At 39.7% G+C, this 14,956-nt stretch overlaps 1 long non-coding RNA gene across 2 annotated transcripts; it reads right to left on the reverse strand.

The window, feature by feature from the left end:
• Nucleotides 1-2,139: 2,139 nt before the first annotated feature.
• On the reverse strand, nt 2,140-13,813 carry LOC120223776. Of its 2 annotated transcripts, none has more exons than XR_005526363.1 (5): nt 13,682-13,813; nt 10,224-10,340; nt 8,733-8,821; nt 2,687-2,713; nt 2,140-2,323 (listed from the first exon to the last, which is right to left on the reverse strand). It is a non-coding gene; the product is annotated as an uncharacterized LOC120223776 (long non-coding RNA). The 2 variants fall into 2 exon arrangements; XR_005526362.1 differs by having other exon boundaries at nt 8,733-8,824.
• Between the last annotated feature and the right edge of the window lie 1,143 nt (nt 13,814-14,956).

Here is a 14,956-nt window from a genome sequence, read left to right on the forward strand (position 1 = left end):
CGAACCCACGAACCGTGAGATCATGACCTAAGCGAAAGCCGGATGCTTAACCCACTAAGCCACCCAGGCGCCCCTCTTACTGTCTTGTTTTAATTTTATGTTTCCAGACATTGGATGAAAAATTACATTAAAAATAATGTTAGGATTGTATCTAATGCAAAACTATACAGTTTTAAAAATTTTAATATTTATTTTTGAGAAAGGGAGAGAGAGAGACAGAGCATGAATGGGGGGTTCAGAGGGAGGGGGATACACAGAATCAGAAGCAGTCTCCAGGTTCTGACCAGTTAGCCCAGAGCCTGATGTGGGGCTTGAACCGATGAGCTGTGGGATCACGGCCTGAGCTTAAGTTGGATGCTCAACCTACTGAGCCACCCAGGTGCCACCAAAATAGGTGGCTTTAAAACAATTTTTTAAATGTTTTTATTTATTTCTGAGACAGAGAGAGAGACAGTGTGAGCACAGGATGGTCAGAGAGAGAGGGAGATACAGAATCTGAAGCAGGCTCCAGGCTCTGAGCTAGCTATCAGCACAGACCCGATGCGGGGCTCAAACCCACAAACTGTGAGATCATGACCTGAGCCAAAGTCGGACGCTTAACCGACTGAGCCACCCAGGCACCCCAAAATAGACATCTTTTTAATGGAAGCCTTCCCTAAACAGTCTGCAGTTTTAATGCAACTTAATTTGATTAAGTCACCAAGAATTCTCAGACAGGACTTTTCTCAGGTTCAGTAGCCAAGTGACCAAGCTAACAAGTAGCTTGGACGGCCTTGGGAAAAAAACAAAATTTCATTAAGTGCTATCTATGGTCTGTATGTCTGTGTCCTTCCCCACCACACACAAAAAATTCATATGTTGACATCCTAATACTCAATGTGATGATATCAGGAGGCAGGACCTTTGGGAAGTGATTAGGTCATTGGGATAGACCCTTTAGGAATGGAGTTAGTGCTCTTATAAAAGAGACCCCTTCCACTGTGTGAGGACACAGCAGTAAGTCGACAGTCTCCCAGGAGAGGGGCTTCAGCAGAACCTGACTGTGTTGGCACCCAGATCTTGGAATTCCAGCTTCCAAAACAGTGAGAAATAAACTTCTTTTCTGAGCCACCCAGTCTATGGTATTTTATAACAGTCCATACAGACAAAGAAAATAAGTATTAGTGATGCATTGGAAATTGTACTAGCTCTCTCTCTCTCTTTAAACGCACATACATTGTATTTATGTAATAAAATCTTGTTTATCAAATAACCCCTAATATTTACATACTAGTATTGGTGAAGTCTTTTAGCAAAAGGTATGCAAAACCAGGATTTCATTTTGATCTTCATGTGTTTATGTGATAGTAATGATACTCACAATTGTGTTTTTAACTAGTTGTCAATGTATTAACATTTGTAGATTTCACGTAAGAAATCTTGATCTCTGACTTGTCTACAGTTCAAAGATAATGGCAATGATGGTTCTGTTTTCCCACCTGATATTCATCCAGAAAAGCTGGAAAGTTGCTGACACACTTCACCAAGCAACATTCTCCGGTTCACTGCTCTTTTTCTTACAACCCGCGTCCACTCGTTCTTGGTGCCCATCCTATCCATGTGGCATTTGAGTCTGAGAGCCCAGTTTTATATTAACCTTTCCTTGGCTCTGCATTTTTCCTCACAAAAACCGGGTTTATTTACTCATATCAATGCCCTAGGAATTCATGTCCTGTGGGGCTCCTCTGACTCTTTTTGTACATAGTTAATACCAATTCTTAAAACACTAGCCCTTCTGCTGGTGTTGATTTCCTGTTTCTTTGATGTACTGTAGTCTAATGTTTGTTTCTTTGCACCTGTACGTTGCATTGCATCCTGCTGCTGAAAAAGTGAGATTTTACTCAGTCTATTTAGGCAGGCGATTTGTGTGTGTGTGTGTGTGTGTGTGTGTGTGTGTGTGTGTGTTACTTTGGCCAATATTTTGATTTCTGCTGGGTTTAGTTTCCCATGTGTACTGAGTATAGTTACTTATGACACTAGATTTTTTTCTAGCAGTAATCTCAATCTTTGACAACTGGTATATTAGGAAAATCTAAAGGTGTCAAATTTTCCTCTCCTCAAGGAGTACCCATACCTTCATGGAAAGGACAATATACTACCTACTCACAAAAGTTTTTACATTTTAATGATTGCCTGCTCACAAATCATACTCACTAATGGGAATTCACCCTAAGAAATTCCTATAGATGGCCTGTTCAGACGTTTAAACCCCAGTGAATCTTCTCTGCTCATTTTCTTTCTCCATCTAGCAGGCATCCCACATTTCTAAATTCTCATCATACTCCTAGGAATGAATGGAAATATAATATAGTATTAAAAATTATAATTAGGGTCACCTGGGTGGCTCAGTAAGTTGAGCATCTGACTCTTGATTTCTGCTCAGGTCCTGATCACACAGTTGTAGGATGGAGTCCCACAGAAGGCTCCACACTGAGCAAACGGCCTGCTTAAAATTCTCTCTCCCTCTGCTCCTTCCCTGCATTCATGCTCTCTCTCTAAGATAATAATAATAATAATAATAACTTATAATGAATGTAATGTCTCCTGAGTATGACTAAAATTCCATCCCTTGCCCTCCCCACTACTATCATATTATTATGCAAAAATGGTTTTTTAGGGTTGCATGCAATTCTTTAGAAATCCTTACCTCTTGTGGGTCAGGAGTTGCTTTGTACTTCAAGGCGGTATTGTGGTTAGAACAGTGCAGAAAAAAAGCAAATATGATTGAGTTTTTAAATCACAATTACTCTGACAGATATACTTAATATTTGGGTTAGTAAACCTTAGGAAAACAAATGTGCTAGAAGGACATGACCCAGAAATGATGTACATATCATATCAGAGGGTCCCAAATTTTCTTGGTTCACAGCATGCTTAGTGACTTAGTAATAATTTTAAGAAGTAATGATTGTTGGGGCGCCTGGGTGGCTCAGTTGGTTAAACGTCTGACTACGGCTCAGGACATGATCTCACCATTTGTGAGTTTGAACCCTGCATTGGGCTCTGTGCTGACAGCAAAGAGCCTGGAGCCTGCTATGGATTCTGTGTCTCCCTCTTTCTGCTCCTCCTCCCCCACTTTTCATGCTCTTTCTTTCTCTTAAAAATAAATACACAGAAAAAATTTTAAAAAAGAAGTAACAATTGTTTATGTCCTAACAACCTGTTGAGCACTGTGCCACTTCTCAAGAGTTGGAATCAGATGACACACTGCCCTTCACTTCCTGCTTCATGCTGATTTTCACATGGTACCCGCTGTTTGTCAGAGCAACTGCCCAAAAGCCAGTTCCTACAAGGACATCGCTGGAAGCCACACCGGCCTCACTGGATGACAGTCACAGTGAGGAAATGGCAGTGTTTGCACAGCTCCTGCCATGAGAAACGAAAACTGGTATCTCCTTCTGGTACTACTGGCTCATGTTGGAAATGAGCCTGCTGGTCTTGACCAGGCCTCACAATATTCCAGATCAGACCAATATTCCCCACACAGATTCCTCATAAGGAAAAGCATATTCCTGCCTTTTCAAAAGAGATTTTAGATGAAAGCTCTGTGGATGATTGTCAAAAGGCTCTTCCTATGGGCCTTGTAGACCCAAGACTTAGATAATATAGGGGGTTAAGAATACAAAGACTTGCAATTGAGCCTGGCCCTGAGACAAAGAGCCTAATTTAGAGTTAAGGAACAGATAAGGGCAGAACTTAAGTTAATACTTATGCCTTTTCTAACTGGTGATGTATGGCAGTCCCTTCCCTAAGGCCTACTTTCCACAAACATATAGGAGGCTGGAAAGAGGATAACAACTTGTTTCTGCTTGGAGCACCAGCCCCCCAAGACATCTTGTGATCAGTATTCGGAGTGACTTATTCTGGCCTTGAATATGCTGATTGTACCATGTGAAGGAATCTATTGTAGGAACTTCTTCTCTTGTGACTATGGGAGCAAACACTGTTTTTCCTGAAAGACACGTTTTTCTTAATACTTCTCCTTAAGCAAACAAGCTATTGACCCCTGCTCACAAAGAACTAACTTCACCCTTTTTATGCTAAAAACGTTGTCTTGTATGCTAAAGATACCTTCCTTCCCCCATAGGATAAGCATCTAAATCACCTTCCTCAATCACTATTGATAAAGGTTATGCATGAGTCTTCTACAAATCTATGTTCTGAGAAATCTTACATATCAAAGAAATTTGTCATCAGAAATCATTGTCTAAGGCAAATGCCACTTCGGTGCCGTCCCCCAAACACTTAATTATAAAATAAAGTTGAGCCCCAGTCAGAGCGGAGATGCCTGCCTGGTGAACAGAAAGATTCTCATGGCTCTCTCATCCCTCCCTCGTTGACACCACCCATCCTTCAGGGACCCCTGGACCTGCTGGAGCCAGCCTCTGGCAGGACATGGTTTAAAGGAATGAGCTGGAACTAAACTACAGGTACCTCCCACTTTTTGCAACTTCATGTTATGCCACTTTGCTTTTACAAAAGACCTCAACTACTACCTGTCTTCTGTAATCAAAAGAAATCTAAAGAGGATTTTCACTTATACAAAAAAAATAAAATAAAATAAAGGCGGGGGAAAGCAAGGATAGTGTCTGGTGTTTGTTTTGCAAAGAGCTGCTGTAGAAGCAGCAGGGACCCAAGCCGCTTGTGAGCTTCCGCCAAGCTCTTCCCCTGGATCGACACTGAACATGTCAGCACTAAGATGCCGGAGCTTAGAATGATGTCTCTCAACATTTTTGCTGAGAGATTTTATTTATTTGTTTTGTATACATGTAAACAAGATATTGGCATATCCTAATGATGTTTGATATCAGAAAAGCCTAACAGAGGTTACTTTTTGGTTCTGGGAGCACTTAAACATTTTGTCCACATAAGTCAATGGTAACTACGGCTTTGCTTGATGCCATTGTGGCTGATGAGCAATTTCATACGAAAGGCCAACTTTCGGGAAGTGAGGGAAACCTGTATCTCCATATAAAAGTTTGCACAGTGTCTGACAAATGTCTCTGTAAGTTCACTATGATACCCCTAGGGCACTTTGGCATATAGTTTGGGAACTCTGGGTCTAGGTGTGGAATAAGTACATATGTTTACATCTGCGTACCTTGGGCACTTTCGTGAGTACTTTTGCACTTTAGATATTTAACTTATAGAAAGCTTGTGGCTTCCTGGCATTTCAAAGATAAATAGCTCATTAGCAATCATTTGGTAAAGTCTCTTCACCTGACCTGTGAAAAAGCTAAGGCTCAGAAAGTTTGAGGGCCTTGCCCACCTTTATAGTTTTTTAAATTGTATTATTATGCCACTTGAAGGTACTATATCATAAGATACCTTACAGTTTGGAAAATGGCATGTGACGGCTTTTATAATACAGCATTAATGGACCACCGTTTAATCTTGGTTAAAACACAGAAATGAGTTGATGACAGTTCATGTCCATTGCTCACGTGTTTTATTGCACATGTTGTTTGGTTAGAAATGCAGAATTCCTTTCAGCAAAGAGAAGCAGTTTCCTGAACAGACCTCACTGTGTTTAACCTTTTCCAGTGCTAGATACTCTTGTGTCAAAAGTCAGACCTCAAGGACAATGACCTGTCATGCCTGTAGAGCAACTAGTCACTACGGGCGAGAGTTAGTTCAACTAACTCCCCCCTCACATTGTTTCCAAAGTCCATTTGCTTATGAACTTCCTCCTACTGCTAGGAAGCATATGTTCCTTTTATCTAAATCCATCCTTTTTCTAAGGTGCACTTTAATTCCACCGATTTTTCTTTCCTCTGAAGACGTCATTCTTGGTAGAATCTCCACACTTATTTAAGCCCTATTATCCACATCACCCACATAGCTCCCAGAATTTCCTAACTTATGTGGGACAGAAAGGCTTAATTAAACAATTCGTTTCAATTGTTTACTTTAAATTCATAGGAAGTTGATTTCAATCCATCACCTGATTATCATTTTGTCCATAAATTTGCATCATGAAGGACCGAATCTACAGAACTATTTGGGTCAACTACGTGAACGAAATCTTCAAATTTATTGCACAAGGATCTACTTCAGAGGTCAGGAAACTACAGTCTAAGAACCAAATGTGCCTGCTGCCTGTGTTTGTTTGGCTTGTTAGCTAAGAAGGGTCTTTATGATTTTTAACTGGTTACATTTTAAATAAGGTATATAGATACCACATGGTAGCCTCAATTTTGCTTTTTGGTACTCTAAGCTTAAAATACTTGCTATTTGGTCCTTTACAGAAAATATTTGCAAAACTTTGGTATATTTATTTCTGTGCCCATTTAATGCTGTTTGTCACCATTAGCTAAGTATAACTAGTTAAGCTAAATTAATTGCTTAGGTGATTCAACTACACTTGAATTGTGATTGTCAAATTTTGTTAACTTCAGTAAATACTCATAGAGCTCCTATTTCATAACAGGCATTGTGCTAGGTCCAGGGGATGTAAAATTTAATAAGGCAGGAAGCTCAAAATTCAATCAAACCTCTCCATTTTACTCAAAGAATATCCCCTTTACATTTCATTCTATGTATTGCAATTGAAGTAGTTTACCACCTGTTGTAAGTTACAGCCTTGAGGATTGCCTCTTGACTCTTATGATCAATGAGAAAATTTGCCAAAGATAGGAAAATAATTTTTCTCTCTCCCCAGACATATACCCAGTCCAGATATTTGACTCCTTTTATCATTTTCATTCAGTTCACACTAGAAACTGAATAACATCCACAAAGCTTTTGTTGCAGTAAAAACATAACCATAAAGGTCATCAGCTGTCATATTTTTATCTCTGAATAGAATAAACCTATTTGAATGGCATGTACTTGATTTTAATTGGCACATAACTATGTAAAATAAGTGATTAAACCTACTATATGAACGTTTTTTCCCTTTTCATTTAATAAAACCATGAGCTCTATCATTCACAAATTACTTCCTAATATTCCAAAGTTATCTGACACCCCTAAAAAAAACCCCAAAACAGTATGTAAGTCTCACAGTCTGCCACTCAGTTTTAAAAGAAAGCACACAGTAACATATGTGACATTTTTAATCCCCAAATTACCTATTCAGTTTCATAAAATATCTTTCAAAATGTATATTTCATGAACACAAAGCAGAATTTCTCCATTGTTGGAAAATTAAAAAGAAAAAGATGATCTATTTAAAGTGGTTCACAAATGTGTCCACACAGATACACTCTCATAAATGCCAAGAAATTCACTTAGTAGAACAATGAACATATTAGGTGACATATTATGCATTTCCCTGAAGTTTATGCTTCTTTAGAATTCTACTTTTTAAATATAATTAATGTCCCAGCATTCATGGGTCAAAAGAATCCTTGTTTCAGTCTTTTACCCAGAAAGGCTGCTCTGCTTACAGTCCAGGGGCTGCCTTCACTGATTCACTCAACAAATATTTATTAGGTATATACTGTTTCCTAGACAGTATGTGACATGAAAGTATTGTTATTTCTCCAAATTTGGTTTCTCTCTAAAGCAAACTAAATAACTTTTGTATAACAATGCATTTTAAAGTCTGGATTAAACATAGAAAGTTTCATTTACAATGTTAACTGTCCTTTAGAATTGGCAAATAATAGTGTAGTCCTTCACTATGGTATATTCTTTTTTCTAAATGTTAATTATTATTAATTTCTTTTAGAGAGAGAGAGTACCCTCATGTAAGCAAAGGAGGAGCAGAGAGAGAGAGAGAGAGAATCCCAAACAGTCTCTGCACTCACATTGCACATGGACACGTCTCTCCATCTCACAAACCATGAAATCACGACTTGAACAGAAATCATGAGTCAGATGCCTGCCTGACTAAGCTACAAAGGCACCCCTGATAAGTGAGTTTTGAATTGCCTTGATCTGAATGTAGGAAAACCATGACTCTGCAAGTTAAACCTGGTGCACAAGTTTTGTTTTCCATTTGAAGGGCTCTTCTGGAAGAATGGGAGTGTGATGGAAAGGAATTTTTCAGGAGCTTTATTAAAAAGCCACTCAGTCTGGCTGTTCTGTCTGTATCCCGTGAAAGTCAAAGGCTGCCTTCCTCCAATTCTTTGTTTGCTTTTGGGTCTGCTTTTCTTGGGGTGGGTGAGTTTCTTTTTGTTTTTTGTTGTGTATCTCAAGAATTTTTTCTTTTCTGTTGGACAGGTCTCTAATAACTCTTGCTTCTTTTTCATGTTATTTTTAAAATTATTATTTTTATTATTATTATATTCTAGAGAGAGTACAGTGTGGGAGGGGCAGAGAGAGGGAAAGGGAAAATGCTAAGCAGGCTCTGTGCTGTTAGTGCAGAGCCCGATGCTAGTCTCCATCTTATAACCAAGAGATCCTGATGTGAGCCTATATGAAGAGTCAGACACTTAACTGACTGAGTCACCCAGGTGCTCCTACTATATTCTTTATATTAGTCAAATTGACATATTTTTGATATTTACATTTGATATTTACATTGTTGATATTTACAATAGTGATTGGGGATCTGTGATGCATACCATATGTATATGTGACTCAACCCACATTAGCTGATTCAAATGAACACGATTTTATATAACTCTATTTCTCTGTGTAGTCTATCAGTAACAGATTCCATAGGTTTTCTATCTCTTCTCCAAGGTGGGTTTTTATTTATCTTGGTTTGTTTTCATTGAATTCCAGCTAGGCTTTTACCTTACCTCCACAATTTTTCCTGATTTTCATCTTCTAGCCTTTTAGTTTAATGGGTGGTGAGAACCCCCTGAGACAATGCCAGGCCAGGTAACTTCTGCTAAAGGAAAGACAGTTTCAACAACTAAAACTGTAGTTCAGGTTCACAGTCTCAGCTTTGATTTTTTTTTTTTTACTCTCCAATATATACCTGCCTAAAAGTCCATTAAGTAATTAGTTAATTAACTTGTTTTTTAGTAATGATGATAAAGTACAGTTACGTAGCATTTTATAAGTTATAAAAGACTTTTACATCCATTATTCTATTTGATTTTCTCTTAAAGTGAAAAGTAATCCCGTATTGTTATTATTTTTACCATTTTTCCAAAGGACAATATGAGGTCCAATGGCTCCCATTGCATTTTCTAATGCAATATATGAATATATGAATATGAATATATAATGCAATATATTGCATATATGACAAAGCTAGTGTATGCTAGAATAAAACTTAATCTTTCTTTTTTATTTTAGAGAGTAGAGAGAGAGAGAGACAACATGAGTGGGAGAGGGGATAAAGAGAGAGAGAGAGAGAGAATGAGAGAATCTTAAGTAGATTACAGGCTCAGTGCAGAGCCTGAGGCAGGGCTCAATCCCAGGACCCTAGGATCATGACCTGAGCCAAATTTGTATCTCTCAAATCTTCTTATTTCAAGTGCTATGTTATTTTTCTCCATTTTATCATGCCATATATCTTCACATTATTTATTGAAATCAAGTACTGAAAACAAAAATGAGTAACAATTGTGTACCAGATAGGGTAAGACAAGTAAAGTATAACTCTTGAGACCTAAAGACAGACCTAAAATGATGTGTTTTTCTAACATGAACTGATACATTAAAAATAAGTGTTAGAAATAGACATACCTTTGTAGAATAGAAAAAAGAAATACTACATCCTGCTTAGTAATCAGGGGAAGAGCAAGATCCAAGATGAGATATAAACTAGCTCTTTAAAACTGGATGGGATGTTTTATGTTAAAAAGAGTGGCAGAACCATTGTGGAAACGAGGAATAAAATGAACAAATTAGTGAGGTGATAATGTATGAATCACATGATAAGGAGGCACAAATTGTTTGCAAAGTGAGTTATTTAGTATTAGTTTGGATGGTATTCAAGAATATAGTCTGCAGTAAGACAGAGGGAGCCCACCATCTATTAGTATGAGGAAGTAGTACAAATTATGGAAGCTTTCCTGGTTTAGTTTCTTTATTTGAAAACTTATATGGGGCACCTGGGTGGCTTAGTCAGTTAAGCATTGAACGCTTGATCTCAGGGCCGTGAGTTCAAGCCTCGCATTGGGCTCCACGCTGGCTTGGAGCCTACTTTAAAAAAAAAAAAAAAAGTGTCTGTGTAAAAAAAAGTCCCAGGCTGTGAAGTGATTAAAATGCACAGAAGCCCTCAGCAGACTGTCTGGCATGATGCATGCACTACTGTTAGTAGCAGTATCTCTGGGTACCTGGATTGAGGATCACTATTTAACAGTGTTGCCGGGAAGGTCTCAGAGCACCATAGTGACTGTTTCCAGTTTATACTGATAACACGGTGCTTTTCTCAGTGCCGGATGACAAACAAGCTATGACACCAGACGACAAAAGGCAGAGTCAGGTGGGCTGCATGTGCAGTAGTCCCCTTATCCACGGAGAGTATATTCTTGTCAGGAGCCATTTCTGAACTCGCTAGTCGAGAAAACCCCTTATGAGGTTAAGGCAAGTTTGTGCCGCCTCTTGCCGCCAGATGACGACCAATATCCACCCCCACTCAATTATTTCTGCTTTAGCACCGATCCCCAAGGTACCTTGTTGATTCGTATCAGGAGTGACTTGTCCCCTTATTCTGGCCCTTGTATGATGATTGCACCGTGTGAAGGAAATTATTATAGGAACTTCATCTTTTGTAATTATGGGAACAGACATAATACCTCTGGCAGGTCCTGTTTTCCTTGATACTTACCTCGAGCTATGAACAGGCTAATGACCCTCACTCATAAAAGATTGACCTTGATGTGCACAATTCTGTTTCTACATTACATTAGTCCAAGAGGTTCATACAGCTCAACATGTAAGTCAACTAACCAAAAATGTTTCTCATGCCCTAGCTATTCAAGAAATCATAGACAAAAAACTAGACACAAAGGTAAAGGCACCCGAAGAGGCTATTCTATGTATTGGAAATGAGCTAAACTCTTTAAGGTACGGTTGGCTTTCTGGTGCCATAGGAATATAACTGGACAATTAAGTCTGGCCCAGAGACAAAGAGTCTAATTTAGAGTTAAGGTACAGATAAGGGCAGAACATAAGTTACTACATATACTTTTGCTAACTGGTGAAGGATAGCAGTCCCTTCTTCAAGGCCTGTATTCCACAAATACCCTCCCTTACACTGGCAGCTGGGATGAGGATAGATAAGAGTAACTAAAACATAAACCCAAATACAAAGGCTGACACATTTAGGGCCCCCATGGTGCTTGCGCATTCAGCATCAAAGAAAAGGCTTGCTCAAACAACTTAATAACAAGCCTGGTAAGATTTACTCAACCTCATTTTAAGTACGTGCTCGCTTGTGGCCTGTTAATTGGAAACAAAGTCATAAAAATTGTCAAAGGCCTACTGCAAAATAAGGTAAGTTTGTTACTATCTTAATTTGGGAGACTGACGTCAAGAACAAATGGGGTGGAATGCTTCTCTAAAACCTGTTTCTGTACACCTTCCGCTGATCAAAGCATCTTATCACAAATAATTAGCCACTGTAAAAATTCTATCTTCTAATGTCATGTTATCATTTGACCTATAAATAAAGACACTGAAACTGACAGGACAGAGATGCTTGCCAGGTGATTAGAAAGAATCCCGGAGCTCTCTCATTCTTCTTGCCAACACTGTTCATCCTTCAGGGATCCCTGGACCCGCTGGAGCTGGACTCTGGCATATTCTAAGACCCCCAGTGGATGTCTGAAACCATACATAGTACTGAACCCTGTATATTTTGTGATTTTTCCTGTATATACACACCTATGATAAAGTTTAATTTCGAAATTAGGCAAAGTAAGAGATGATGAATAACAGTAAAATAGAACAATTATAGCAATATACTGTTATATACATATACTGTACATAATACGTTGTTATGTGAAGGTGGTCTCTCTCTCTCTCAAAATATCTTACTGTCCTACATTTACCCTTCTTGTGGTGACCTGAGATGATAAAATGCGAAAGTAATGAGGTAAATGACACAGGTCCTATGACATCAGAATCCGGCTTACTGTTGACTTTTGACAATTCATCAGAAGGAAGATCATGTGTCGTAAGGCTGTCTATGGGAGGTACAAAGTTGCAGAGAAAGAAATCACAGGTAAGGGGGCACTTCTCTACACTTTGAGAGGAGAGAAACTGAACTGAGCTGCAGAACAAATTAAAACAAAAAGAAGGGGCGCCTGGGTGGCTTACTAGGTTAAGTGTCAACTTCAGCTCAGGTCATGAGCCCTACATCGGACTCTGTGCTGACAGCTCAGAGCCTGGAGCCTGCTTCAGATTCTGTGTCTCCCTCTCTCTCTTTCCCTCCCCTGCTCACAATCTGTCTCTCTCAAAAATAAATAAACTTAAAAAAAAAGGAATTCTGCCTCTCTAGTACATTGTTCATAAAGATAATTTCAAAGCAATTTGACAGGCTTCTGATGAAAAATGGCAGAAGTAAGTCATTTTTATTCTACTCCTTCCCTTCAGTCTCACTGAACAAATATAGACACACGGGGGGAATACAGGGGACACATCTTTTTTCAAAGTGCTAAGAAAAAAAACCCTAACTGAAAAGCTAACATTAAAAGTATCTGCGTCATACACTGTAATTTGGACCAAAATGGGCATGGTGGCTTAAAGTTGATACTTATCCTTCAGACTTTGGGTAACTGCAGACTTCTCTAAAAGAGACTAAGGTGGTCTTGAAAAGGTGATTAAAAATTCTTGGTGGAGAGTGTTGACAAAGTCCAGAGTGTCCATGGCTTGAAGGAGGAAGAGAGAGTGACCTGTGTAGAAGACTCGAAAACACAAGGTACAACAGGAGAGAAACTCCTAAGGTGGATCCCTGCTGTGATGTCACTGTATTGTCTTTCTTCCAGTTTCCTAGCACAGGGAGGTGGCTGGACTTAGAGACTAAGATGGAGGGGAGGCACTGATGATCTGATTACACCATAGGACTTCACGGTGAGCTGCAGTTTTGCCCTAAAAGCCAAACGCTGAACAGAGAGATATGCCTAAATAGGAAGTCATAATAGATTTGTGAGAGGGGGTTTCAAACAACAAACCTGAATGGAAGTTGTGGTTTGTTACAGGCAAGTGCCCCTCTCCCCCACTTCACTCTGCCCTCTATTCATCTTCAAATAGCTACTCCAGGTGGCATTCACTACCAGCCCATCCAATGCTGAAAGAAACCAGCTTGAGACCCAGGGGCTGCAAATTTTAAATATGCATAGAGTTGTGTTCAGAATGTCATTTAATGAATGCTAGTGAAGTTTACCTCTGGGTGAGTAGAATTCTTCTTTGCACTTTTAAAAAAATTATTTTTTTATGTTTTATTTTATGTTAGAGACAGAGAGAGAGAGAAAAACTAAGCATGAGCAGGGGAGGGGCAGAGAGAGAGGGAGACACTGAAGCAGGCTCTCCAAGCTGTCAGTACGGAGCCCAATGTGGGGCTCAAACTCACAAACAGCAAGAGATCATGACCTGAGCCAATATTGGACCCTTCTTTCTACTTTTATGTCTTACTTACATTTAAAAAAACAAGATGTAAACATTTGGCAAATGGATAGGAAATGAAACATAATTCACAATGTTGAAGAAGAGAAACGAAGGAGTATAACTATGGAGCACAAAGTGAGAATCAGGAAAAAATAGAACAATGAAAACAAGAGGAATGACCCACTGATTCATTTCCTGAGCAGTCCCTGTGATGTCCCAGCTCCTGAGCTCGTTGTTGGAATCAGAGATGAAAGGCAAGGGTCACAGGGAACCAAAAGTGCACAGTCTAGTTGAGGAGACAGTCTGCTGTGCCCGAATCGCGAGTCCCCAGAGACCTCCAAGGAGCCAACACCGATGCATCATCACATAAGCACCAGTCATAATTGTACAGCACCCATGGTAACAGTTTTGACCATTCAGTATCTGTGAGGTGTCCATTACTTTTGGCGGGACCCAATCATGACCTTTGAGAATCCTTTGAAAATGACCAATTATGAGGTGAGCTCAAAGGGCCTACGTGGGGTTTAGGCAAGCGGTGAGTGACTGGCTAGTTAGTACAGAGTAAACTACCTGCAGTTCCCAGCCCTGACTCAGACCACAGGAATGTTACACGTTTCTTTTGATTGGCTGATCCGAGGGTGGCTTCAGCTGAAGCTTTCCTTGGAACTGGGGCTACTACATGCAGCCCGAGGTTGCTCTTAATGGAGGACTTAATTTCAGGCTCCTCAAGGTCAGGAAAGAAATGGTGTCAATTGGGTGAGGTTTTGGTTTTGGTTTAAAACCAAACAATGGGTCCTGTTTCTGAACATTTAAGTGTTGCCTACGTTCTCAGACACTCCCCTGGTGAGGGGACATATAAAGTGAAATGGGGGTACTTAGCCAACACTACCCTTCTGTTGGCTCTTGTTTCTGCTCTGTGTTCCTCTGATGCAGGAAGCAATGAGACTGTTCAAGACTAGTGTATACAGAAGTACCAGCATAGGGATGGGTGAAGGAAGTAGAAAGGGACAACTGACCGGTGGCTCTTAGTAACACTACTGTTTATTTTTACTACTATTATTATTTTATGTGGCTGGCATGGGAGGAAAACTCTTTTTCCACAGTGTGATAGAAAAGGAAGTTGATGAAGTTTTTTCGGGGGTAACGATGGGGTTCACAGTGTCTGGAGCTGAGGGCCAAGAAAGAATTCTTGAAGACGACTTTGGTGCAAAAAAGTGATGTTATTGAAGGAAGAGAGGCCAGGCCCTGTGGGCAGAAAGAGCTTCTCTGGGACTCTGAGGGACTGGTTTTATACTGTGGAGTTGGGGGGAGGGGTTGTCATGTCTCATAAGTTTCCAGTGAGATTTTCATATGCTAAAGTCTCACAGGATACCGGAGGCGTAGCTATTGTCAAGTTAAGGTTGTTTTTCCCTCTAGCAAAACATTAACATTAAGACAGTAGGGAGCTCCTGGAGAAATG

This window comes from Hyaena hyaena, unplaced genomic scaffold, assembly GCF_003009895.1.
Source record: "Hyaena hyaena isolate Hyena2069 unplaced genomic scaffold, ASM300989v1 scaffold_1048, whole genome shotgun sequence".
NCBI classification, from domain to species: domain Eukaryota; kingdom Metazoa; phylum Chordata; class Mammalia; order Carnivora; family Hyaenidae; genus Hyaena; species Hyaena hyaena.